At 38.9% G+C, this 12335-nt stretch overlaps 1 pseudogene; it reads right to left on the reverse strand.

Moving 5' to 3' along the window:
- Positions 1-8625: 8625 nt before the first annotated feature.
- On the reverse strand, positions 8626-9641 carry LOC119542771 (annotated as a pseudogene).
- Positions 9642-12335: the final 2694 nt, after the last annotated feature.

Raw genomic sequence — 12335 nt, forward strand, 5'->3', positions numbered from 1 at the left:
GAGTACTTTGTAAATTACAAAACATATGCAAAACAAGGTATTATATTACTTCTTTATATAAGCTGCATTTAAAGCACAGCTATTCTCTCTTCATATCCTACCACTCCCCAAATTTGTCTCTAAATTCCGTATTTACAAGGATCAAAGTCAAGGTTAATATATCTATATTTTAAGGAAAAAAAAAATGGATTTTTCAACATTTTTCACTGTTGGCTTTCACCAGAGTGTCAAGATTCAGTGACCTTCATGATTATACCTTCTGATCTTGGCACAGGCAGGCATAATAGAGGAAGGCAGGCAGATCTGAGAGTAAAGAAACCTTGGTCTCCTGTTGTCATGCCACTAACCTGTTACCTAATCCTGGAAAGTCTTTTTCCATCTCTCAGCCTCAGCGTCTTCCTCCACTGCCTATTCCACCCGCAATAGCCCCCATGCTCCCTAGTCCCCTTCCTTGTTATATTCTTCTCCATAGAACTTGGATTATTTAACATTGTATGTTTACTTACTTACTTTGCTCATGGTCTTTCCCGCATATAAGCTCCATGAGGGAAAATATTATTGTCTCTTCTGTTTATGACTTTATCCTCAAAGGCTAGAAAAGTGCCTGATATCTCTGAGTCACTTTATTTTCTAAATAAATGAATGAATGAGGAATGAGGATATCAGATTATATGATCTCAAATCTACCAGTTGTGATTGTTTGAATATTTGATTTAGTCATGAGGTACTTCACCATTTGGTTTCATTCCACCTTGACTCATCCTTCCCCAAATGAATTGTAATAAATACTTCCATCATTCCGTGAGCTTAACAACAGCAAGAAAGATTCAGGTTAGAACTAAAGACTTTCCCTTATACTGAAAGCCATGCATTCCTCTGTTAGCTCCTTGTCTATGACAAGTACCAGAAACTGGTTGGTTTAACAACAGGAATTTATTTTCTCACAGTTTTGGAAGCTAAAAGTCCAAAACCAAGGTGTTGGCAAAGCCATGCTTTCTATCTGTTTCTCCCTAGAGTCTATAGTGTTCTGATACTGACGTGCCACAATCCTTAGGGTTCCTTGGTTTGTGCCTCTGTCTCCTGTCCCATGGCGATCTCTCTCTCCTTGTATCTGCTCTTCTGGTTAGTCCCTGTGACTGTCTCTGACCTCTATCTTCTCTTTGTAAGGCCTCCAGTAATATGGATTAGAATCCATCCTGATTCAGTTTGGCCACATCTTAAATAATAATAATATCTTCAAGAGATCCTACTTAGAAATGGACTCACAGCCACAGGAAAGCAGATTAAGATTTTAAAAATGCCTTTTGTTGGGGTACATAATTCAATCTATCACACTCCTATAACTCTCAATTTGTTTCAGTTGAGTAAAAAATGTATTTCCCCATACATATTAAAACTCCTGGAGGGCAGACACTGTATATGCAAAAGAGCAAGGTAGGCAATTTTAAGGCAGGGCCTTAGTGGTGACCTGAAGGAACAGTGAGGAAAGCTTGAGGATCTTAGTGCTGCAGAAAGAAGAAAGAATACCTGGGCCTGGCAGGAAGTGATCCTGCCCAGATAAGGAGCAGTAAGTGCAATGATTTTTTCTTCTAAGTTTCTCTGTTGTCAAAAGTGCCTTAAAATAGATTAGACTGTTTCTGTCTGTCCAGTGGGCAACAGGATGGCTGAGCTAAAGAAAGAGTAGACTGAGTGGGAATTTAGTCATTGCTTAGATGTCAGAGCCACGACGTTACCCGCAGAGAATGGAGAACAACTCTTCTTCCCTGCAGGAGAAGGGAAGAAAGAAAGAACCTAAGATTTCAGCAGAATAAAGTTAAATTAGACCCAAGGGGGAACTGTCAGTAATCATCATAAAGCAACATGGTGATCATGACTGAGCAAGGTGCTACAATAAATTTCTGCTTTGGAACTCCTTGAAAACAAAAACAAACAAAAATTCTCCATAGAATTGAAAGAACTGAGAGCTAAGAAAAACTATAAAACTTCCTAGCAGTTGAGAAATGTCCTTAAAGATAACATATGCTTGTAGGCAGGGAGAAGTATTGGGAAGTGGAAAGGGATGATATCCAGCTTTCCAGGTCCTATCCAAGTCTACATGATATCCTTCTTAGAAGAAAATTGGTTGAAAACCTTGGCTGCCTCAATGTGTTTGTACTCTTTCAGAGTGCCTATAAAAGAGCTAAAACATGAGAGTGGCTTTAACTGATAAATGACAGAAGGATTGGTGGCCTAAGTGCCAAAGGGGACAAGTCAAGCGCCTGAAGCCTTCTATTGAGACATGAACAGAGTGTTATGTTATACACAATAATAAATTGTTTTAAAAACATATGAAACTATCATGTTCCAGTTACTAGTCTACATACTAGCTAGTGACTTTTAATGCCTTGTATTTGTACAACACTGTCTTCATAGGAATGCTTTTAATTGTAAATACAGGAAAAAAGTTCTCAAAGTATCTAAAATAATGGAAATTTATTGACTCTTGTGCCTGGGAAATCCAGGGGTAGAGCTGTGTTCAGGTGAGGCTTGAGCAGATAGCTTAGATGATGGGACCAAAGCACAATGTTTTCTTCCCATTTCTTGCCCCAGCTTCTCTGATGATGGTTCTATTTTCAGTGAATCTATCCTATCCTAGTCCAAAATGCTTCCCCCCAATCCTGAACTAAATTCTTCCTCATTTGCACATAGCATGAAGAAATCCCCTGATTCCTCTACAAAAGCCTTGATCTTTGGTCTGATTGACTCAACCTCGGTCATGTGCATCCTTCCCTTCATCCTTCAACAATCTCTGTGACCCGCAGTTTGAGACTCACTGATTTGTTTAGGTTTCTGCCACATGCTCCACCCCTGGAGTCCCTTTAGAGTCAGCTTCTCCAGGAGCACAATGAGTTATTTGGGGAAAAGATGGACATTCAAATGAAAATCAGGATGCTCTTACCAAGAAAAAGGGTAATACAAGGTAGGCAGCTAAATTAACAAATATTTACTGAAGGTGCTTCATATATTTCAGAGAGCTTTCCCAATCTTTAAGTAATGAGAGCCTCCCAACAACACTGGGAGATGGGTCTTACTATTTTCATGTTTTTCCAAACAATGAAAATGAAATTAAAAATATTATATGACATATCTAAAGCCACACAGTTAGGAGGCGTCAGGGGCTTCCTTCTTTAACTAATCATACCTATAAATGATTCACAGAGGTGACAAGTCAAAATGAATTTTTTCTTAGCAATAGTGTCCATTCATTGCTATTTGAATGGGGTGGAAGTGAGAAATGCCAATATTATCAAATGTGAATTTCAGACATTTTTGGAAGGAAAGGAACAGATTTGGAATTGCTACATTTTTCAGTGAGGCATAATATAATGTTAATTTTTTGCCCACAATTTAAATTTTCTTTTCCAGTATTATTTCTCTTATTCACAGACACATATCTCAAAAAAATGTTTAACTAGTCAGAGGCAGGTAAATTAATATGAATGTGCTGAATAGAGAGGCCAGTGTTTGCCCAGATAAGTTAGTGTGTTCAGAGAGATTCAGATGTAATGAAATGTAACCTTTTAATGAAATGGGATATATGCATCTATGTGTATGTACAAGTGATCATGAAAGTTAAGAGTTAAGAAAAATGTGCTTGTTTAATAGAATCTGTAGGTTCAGAAATGAATAAAGGGATATAGATGCAAATAATTTGAAGGAATTTGTCAGGGAGCTAACCCTAGAGTCAAGCACCTGCAGAAAGAGTAGAAAACACTTGTTATTTTTCCTCCTTTACATTTTCACCCCTGCATAATACAGTCCTCAGCCCAAGGATTGTACAGTGGTACCTAGACATCAATGAATTTTTGCTGCAAAAAAATCTGTGTGCCTGTACACTGTTTTATCCATTGGTGGACTTACTAGGCTAGCAATATGGGCACCTTTCAGAACCACCTTACATTCCATAGAATGCAAAGCCAGACAATACTTTCAGCTGTAGTCATGAACTAGAACTGGAAGAATCCAAAGCTTTTGGATTAGTAGGTAATAGCACCATTTACAGTGCCTGTAAATCCAGACAAAGGAGTGGGGGGTTGAACATTGTTTCATATCTCCTATGTCATCAAATACAGGAGAAAAGGTGCTGGAAAAAAAGGGTCAGCCTACAGGTAATAGATATTCAAAGCTTCCTATATATTTCCAAGGATCTATTTTCAATAGGACCAAGGCCCAATGTTTAACAGGAGGGACTTAGAGTAAACATGTCAAGACATTTTATAACTGGAAAGGAGAAACTTTGTTATCATATAATTGAAGGCCTGTCTCTTTTTAATGATTGTTCTAGTTTGCTAAAGCTGCCAGAATGCAAAACACCAGAAATGGATCGGTTTTTATAAAGGGGGTTTATTTGGCTACACAGTTACAGTCTTTAAGGCCATAGAGTGTCCAAGGTAATGCATCAACAATAGGGTACCTTCACTGGAGGATGGCCAATGGCATCTGGAAAACCTCTGTTAGCTGGGAAGGCACGTGGCTGGCCTCTGCTCCAAAGTTTTGAGTTCAAATGGCTTTCTTTCAGGATGCTCGTATCTAGGCTGCAGTTCCACAAAAATGACACTCTTAGTTGCTCTTGGGGCGTTTTTCCTGTCTTAGCTTCACCAGAGCAAAAGTCTGCTTTCAACGACTGTCTTCAAACTGTCTCTAATCTGCAGCTCCTTTCTCAGTTCCTGGGCATTCTTCAAAGTGTCCCTCTTGGGCGCAGCTCCTCTTCAAAATGTCACTCTCAGCCGCGTGACATTCCTTCTGTTTTGTCAGCTTATTTATATGGCTCCAGTGATTTAATTTAGACCCACCGTGAATGGATGGGGTAACACTTCCATGGAAACTATCCAATCAGAGTCATCACCCGCATTTGGGTGGGGCATATCTCCGTGGAAACACTCACAGAATTACAGTCTAATTAACACTGATAGGTCTGCCCACACAAGATTACCTCAAAGATAATGGCATTTGGGGGGAATAATACATTCAAACCAGCACAATGATAATGAAATAGTTCTTATCCATTCATTTTTCAACTGTGTCATAAGTTTAAGTGCTATAAACGACTAGGAAAAGAAAAATATATCAACATGATAGGTACAATAATAGAGATAGTTGAGATATATTCGAGATAGGGAAAACTGAAGTATTGTATTTCAAAATAAAGATTTACAGCATTTCTAAGCCTAATATCCATGCTTTTAAGACTCCATTATGATTAAAAACATAGATCTGAAATTTATATGCCAGGCTGAAAAGTAGAAATAGAATTTAGTATTCAACATTACTTGATTCTGCTAATTTTATTGAACTCTATTATATCTCAGAAAATTTTAACTGTTTCTAACTTGATCTTCCTATTATATTAAGTAAGTATCACAAATTTGAAGCAAAAAGGATAACAAAATTCATAAAAGAATTTATCTCTATAGCTCACTAAAAATTTGGATATCTAGAATTTAAATATAGATCCTCTGACCCCTGCACTCATGCTCCTGTGAAGTATTGAAATTATAGAAGAATATTGGGAAAATTGTGTTATTAAAGGAAAAACAAAAAAATTGGATGGTGTGCTGGTTTGAAACTGTTATATACCCCATAAAAGGCCATATTCTTTTAATCCAACCTTGTGGGGGCAGGCTATTGTGGTTGGGACCCTTTGGTTAGATTATTTCCATGGAGATGTAACCCAACCCATTCAAGGTGGGTCTTAATTAGTTTACTAGAGTCTTTAAGAGAGCTCATGGAGAGAGAGAGCTCAGAGCTGACACAGACCCAGACACTTGGAGATGCAGACAGGAAGACGTTTGGAGATGCTAAACTAAGAGACAAAGCCCAGAGTTTGTCCCAGAGAAGCTAAGTGAGAACCCACAGATGCTTAAAGAGAAAGCCATTGGAATCAGAAGCTGAAAGCAATGCAACCTGGTGGCAAAGGACCAGCAGATGCCAGCCACATGCCTTCCCATGTGACAGAGGTGTTATGGACACCATTGGCCTTTCTTCAATGAAGGTATCCTCTTGTTGGTGCCTTAGTTTGGACATTTTTATGGCCTTAGAACTGTAAATTTGTAAAATAATAAATCTCCCTTATAAAAGCCAATCTACTTCTGGTATATTGCATTCTGGCAGCTTTAGCAAACTGAAACAGATGGTAACTTAGATGACAGTAGAGTTCAGTCAAAGGGTTCCACCAAGATTTGAATTTTTTGGCTGATTTCATCATTGACATTCCAATTGAATAATCAGCTAGTTGAGGAGATTATCTCATTTACAATGTGAAAAGACATGTCTCTACCCTAACCCAAAGCAATGATGTGTGGACATAAGTCTGAAGACAATGTTTTAACTCTATAAACAAGGTAATTTGAGAGTGCATTTAAATCAATCAAGATGGAAGTACAAACTTCATGTGTGACTCCATTTCCACAGAATCCCATTTATTCTTAAATAAAATCGGTCTATCACCATTTTCAATGAATCAGTTTTGGTTCTTATCTATCATTTGCTAATATCTATCCAATTTAGTGCCTGAATTCTATTTCTCAGGTGCATATAATCATACCACTTTTACATTTAAAGTCTTTTTTATAAATCATTCTATTCCTCCACGGGATAAGGAAAAAGATACTTAATAGTCATTCAATTCCCTTCTAGTGAGGTATGATCTTCCTCTTTAAGAGTGATCCTTGATTATCTAAAGCACTATTTTAGCTGTTTTGACTGAGAAGTTTTGAGATTTTTCCCTTCTGGAAGAAGACATGTGGTTCAATGAGGTGGCTCAGTTATTGAGGGAGTAAGCAGAAAGCAAAGAGTGGAAAAGCCATTTCCACAAAATAAAACTACTTTGGTATATAGACCTTTAATCTAGTGACCTTTATTAATCCAATTAATTGTTTTTGATTTTCTACCTGCATATTAATATTCTCTATAATGATACTAATTTTATTTCTTCCTTTTCGAACATTATGTCCTTAATTCCATTCTTTTTTTTTTTTTTTTAGTCTGCTTTACTGAACCGACCAAGACCTTCAGTAAAATGCGAATGAAAGTGGTGTTAGTGAGCAACTTTACCACTTTACCATTCTCAATCTTGGGGGGAAAGGAAATATTGGTCCAACATTAGCAAAGCTATTATCAGAGAGTGTTTTAGTTTCCTGGCTGCTAAAACAAATACCATGCTGGCTTAAACAATAGGAATTTATTGGCTCACAATTTTGAGGCTAGGAGAAGTCCAAAATCAAGGTGTCATTGAGGCAATGCTTTCTCTCAGAAGACTGTGGCATTCTGGAGCTGGCTGTCAGTGATCCTTGGCCCCTCACTTTTCTGTCCCTTGGCAATGCACATCACAGTGGCTTCTCCTTTCTCCTACAGTTCCATTGAATACCAGTTTCTGGCTGCTATCTCAGGCTTCTCTCTCTGTGGCCTTTCCTATAACACCTTCGGTAATAGAATAAAGACCCATCCTTATTCAGCTGGACCACACCTTAATTGTAGTGATCTTATCAAAAAGTCCTGTTTACAATGGGTTCACAACCACAGGAGTGGATTAAGATTAAGAATATATTTTGAAGGAGGGGGAATTATACAGCTCCAAGCCACTACAGAGAGAACAAAAATCAGATTATTTCTAAACACATTTAGGTCTCTGAAACCAATTGTTTTGGTTTCTATCACTGCATAACAAATTACCAGAACTGTTCCAGATTATTTGTTGATGAATACATCTTTGCAGTGGGAGGGTCCAGGGATAGATAGTGGTGGGATGAGACCCAACCTTAGTTCCTGATCCCTCCTTTCTTCTACCAAAGCACAAAATTGTTTCTATTTATTTATTTTTAAAATAAACCATTTGGGCTTTATTTAAATTAAGTCCTCAACATTTTCATCTATGATACATTAATTTCTTTGGCCTATTTCCTATGCTTTTGGGAATAAAGGATGCTTGAATGAAACACACTCTTTAACCTTCTCCCAAATTACCATGAATGGAGCCTCTCTGAAATGGTTTTCCTGTCTTCTTAAGAGGAATTTTTAGCCATGACCTTTGAGGGAAGCTCAAAGTGTGTATTTCTACCAAAGTTTCTATAATTCTTGTAAGAAGAGTTTACTGCCCCTATTGATAAGGCTCTCAGTCTGGTCCAAGAGCCTCTGGGCTGTTGTTTGCATAGGTAGGCGTAAGTAGAGTCTGGAGGGGAATTTTTGCTTAAAACCTCAGTGCTTTCTCATGCTCATTTAAAGACAAATGTTATCTTACTTCCCTCACAGAACAATAGCTTCCTTAATAAATACTCTGCCTAACATTATTTCTTACAGTTTTCACGTACTGTGAAAGGACTCCTGATAGTCTGCCAGTTTCTTTACTGTGCACCAGTACTAAGCAGACCAAGTTAACTCTTCAGGTGCTGCACTACTTTGGCTTTGGAATTGGATTTTAAATATATATATATATTTAAAAATAAATGGGCAAACTTGCTACTATTATTTATTTCAGTTTTACAAATAAAGTTTCTGGTTTAAATGTGAAAAGTTGCTTGCAAAAAGCTCAGCACCACATAGGATTTGCTCCCAGGACTATGAATTCCCAAATCCATGGTTTTTCTAATTCTACACAGCTGTAGAATTGAATTCAGTTAAGAGCTTAGGATCAAAGGTTGATTTCAATCCAAATGATGCAAGATGAAACACGCCACCCAGAGATGGTTTCCCATGTTGATTCCTTCACAGGGCTTATCTCTAACTCCTTCTGAGCAGGCATGATCTTGACATTCATTCTAGCAATTTTGATGCCAACACAGAAGCAGGCTCAGTAGTAAGCCTCCACAATATCCCTGCCATAGGCTTTGTACATTCCTATGTCACAGTAATATTGGTCTTGGGACCCAGGGAAGCTTTTGGAAGGCCTGCCAAAGATGTGTCTCACCATATCCATTATCTATTTACAGGTGAGCCTTAACTTGGTTTCTGTAGACTTTCAGTTTTGCACTTGAATATTTCACACAACACCTTGAGGGAAGGGTCCCAAAACATGGCAATAGAGATGAGATACATGTTAGAACCTTCGGACTGAAAAGTACCAGTACCAACCATCAAAATTCCACTCAAGTAACTCTTCTATACGTTGGGCTCACTGTAAGGTGTGGATCTTGCACCTCAGTTCTTCTGCAGAGCTGTTGATCCAGATGTACATGGCTTGGACTTTCTTGCCTGAGGGAGAGCCATGTACACCTGCTTGATGCCTTTGTTCAAGTGGGAACTTGCTGAGGTAGCCAGGGTGGAAGGTGTTCTGGGCAGCAAGCAGGCAAGAAGGAGGGCAGGCTAAGAAAGTGAGGTGAGGGAAGGATAAGAGGCTGGATGTGCAGGTCAGATGATCAACTCTTCTCTCATTCTCAGACCTGTAGGGTGATCATTTTTGTATTATTCTTCATAGAAAAAATTTTCAAAATAAGATTGTTTATTCACTGCTTTTCTTTCTCACCTGCCTTATTTTTCTTAGATCATATAATCTGGTTTTATTACTCACTGCTCACAAAATTTATTTTTAGCAGTAATTATTTACCATGTATTGCTAAATCTAACAGATTCTTTCCCTCTCTAACCACCCACCCTGCACCCACCTGCATCTTACTTGATTTCTTGGCAGCATTTCACAATATCAACTACTCCTCCTTTGTAATTAATGTGGAGGAGAGGCCAGGAGGTTTGTAAATATCATAGAAAAAAGGAAGAAAGAAGTAGTGAGTGAGACATGCTCAAATCACAGCTAAGATGACTGGAACCCCGAAACCTTTTTGGAAGACAGTGACTGTTTCCTAAATCATCAGTCAGTTTTTCTGTGATTGAACTAACCTGGTATCCACTACAGAACCAGAAACTCCATAGGCTATCACTTAATAGTTACTAAATGGATTCAATGAATAATCAGTAGGAAGAGTATTTTGAGGCCTGCAAGGCTGACGATCACCTATTAATTAAATTTTACTTATCCTGTAACACTAGTTGCTGTTCTCATTCCAGATTCCCAGGACCTAATAGTTTTTACTGCAAGTGTCATGCATCTCTAAATCTGACATTTCCCTGGGCTTTAGCCCTTCCCCATTCAGGCAGGTACTAAGAAGAAAACATTTCCAATCTTGATGCAGCTACAGATAATTCTTTATTGAAAGCATGTAAATTGATAGGATATGGAAGATATGGGAGATTAATCAAGATAGTCAAATGGGAAGAAATTAGGGCTATGTTCTGGCCCATGCACCAAAAACAGAAGGCAAGTCCTCCCTGGTGGCTAATGCTAACTCAGTGGGGACTTAACTGCAGAGGAAGAAAGACTGTGTTTGAAAGGACAGAATGAGTGTGCTCAGCTGGGAAAACTGCTGGGTCCTGGTGGCTGGAGCTGGCCACCGAGCATGGGAGGGAGTAGCTTTCCATGCCCCATGAAACCATCTCAGCAGTTGGCCAGGGAGATAACCCTCCATGGCCCCACAGCTGAGAGCTCCTGTGCAGAGAAATGGAGGCTGGAGCCAGCAGCCAAGTGTGGGAAGGAGCAGCTTTCACGCCCCAAGCACTCATCTCAACAGTTTGCTGGGGCAATAACTCTTCACAGCCTCTTGGCTGAGAGCCCACATGCCAGGGACTAGCAGCTGGAGCCAACCACTAAGCATGAGAGCATGCCCCTAAGAAATTCTGCCCTGAAGGAAGGAGAATAGGCCAGTCTCTCAAGCATAATCTGCTTAGTAGCTGATCCTTGAGCTGGGAACAAAGGCTTGGACCCAAACCTGGAGTGACTACAAATTAATATTTGAAAAAGCTATTGTACTTAGGAGATGTGAATTTAAATTCAAGCACTTCTTCTTATTCAACTGGTGTCAAAGGGAAAGTTAGTTGCTCTTGAATTACAGCATTTTTTTTTCTTCAAAATTACATGGTTTATGGAGCTGGTGTGACAATTGAATGAGATAATATATATTATATGTTTAGCATAACACCTGACATCCGTTAGAGGTTAACACATGTTAGCAAGTGTTATTATAGGGTAGCTGAATGGGTGTGGCTAAGGACAAATAAACCAGGAATAAGAAACCTATATTGACCCATTATGAGAAGTTTCCAAATTTCCAGACAAAAAACAAATCTATCTAAACAATCTAGTCCCTTTGACAGACCCAAGGAATCTCCATTACAAAGTTGTTGTTGTTGTTGTGTTGGCACTTCACAGAAAATTAAAAATTAAGAATTAACTGATAACAACTGTCAGGTTTAGATCCCAGACCACCGGGTAGCCTCCAAAATAAACCCCAGAGCAGTTGATGTCTGCCTGGCCCATGCCATTGCTCAAAGGAAAGCACGTCACCTAGAACAGGCAAGAAAGTACACCCTCCTTGGCCACTCATATGTCTGTCAATCTCCACCTCTGAAACTCCCATGGAAGAGAAGAGTGCAGGAGAAAACCGGACTTCTTCACTCCTCCTCACCATCCTGCAGAGGCTGGTGAGAGATGGTGGGTTCTAGGAAATACAAGAGGCATGTAAGAACCTAAACCTGGGATGGTGATGGTAAGTAATGGTTGCAGTGATGCTTTCAGGAGCCATCATGGTGGACTCAGCTATAAAATCTTTTCCTTCCTGGTCTCATCAGAGCAGTGACATATGTCTCATCTTATGTGATAACTGAAGTCTCATCACTTTCAGGAGAACATGAGGGTTTCAGTGGAGATGGAGAATGAGTGTTATCTTCACAAGAAAAGCAATTAGATAATTAGCCTTACTACATGCCCAGATACTATAACCTAGAAGCAGATTTATGTGATTTATGAACCTTCAGGTCTTTAACCTGAGTAGCTGACAAATAGCAAGAGTCAGGCTCCAATTTAACAAATGACCAAAAATTCTGGGCATTTCTACAACCACATCTTACAGTTCAACCATGCTCTTCAATGCTGGGTCTGTAACAGTTTCATGGAAAGAGAAGATAAAAACTTAAGATTCATCCAGGCTGCTGAATTGCCTGGTAGAAGGCCTGAAGTCTATGGACTGACCTTGTGCTCCCAAGACTCAGACACACAACTCTCCAAGTCATGAGAAGTGAAAATCACATCCTCAAAAGCTTCCCATCAGCACCACAGACACTATAAAATACCCAGGACCATTTCAGAGATGTTCTTGGAAGACCAGATCATCTGACAAATGTGAATTTGGCAAAATTCTTCATATTATTATTGCTTCTGTTTAGTTTTTTAATACATTTTATTGTGAAATTTAACATATATACAGAACAAGTAATAACTTTCAAAGTACAATTTAACAAGTAGCTAGAGAGCA

The sequence above is a fragment of the Choloepus didactylus genome, chromosome 8, assembly GCF_015220235.1.
Source record: "Choloepus didactylus isolate mChoDid1 chromosome 8, mChoDid1.pri, whole genome shotgun sequence".
Taxonomy (NCBI): Eukaryota; Metazoa; Chordata; class Mammalia; order Pilosa; family Megalonychidae; genus Choloepus; species Choloepus didactylus.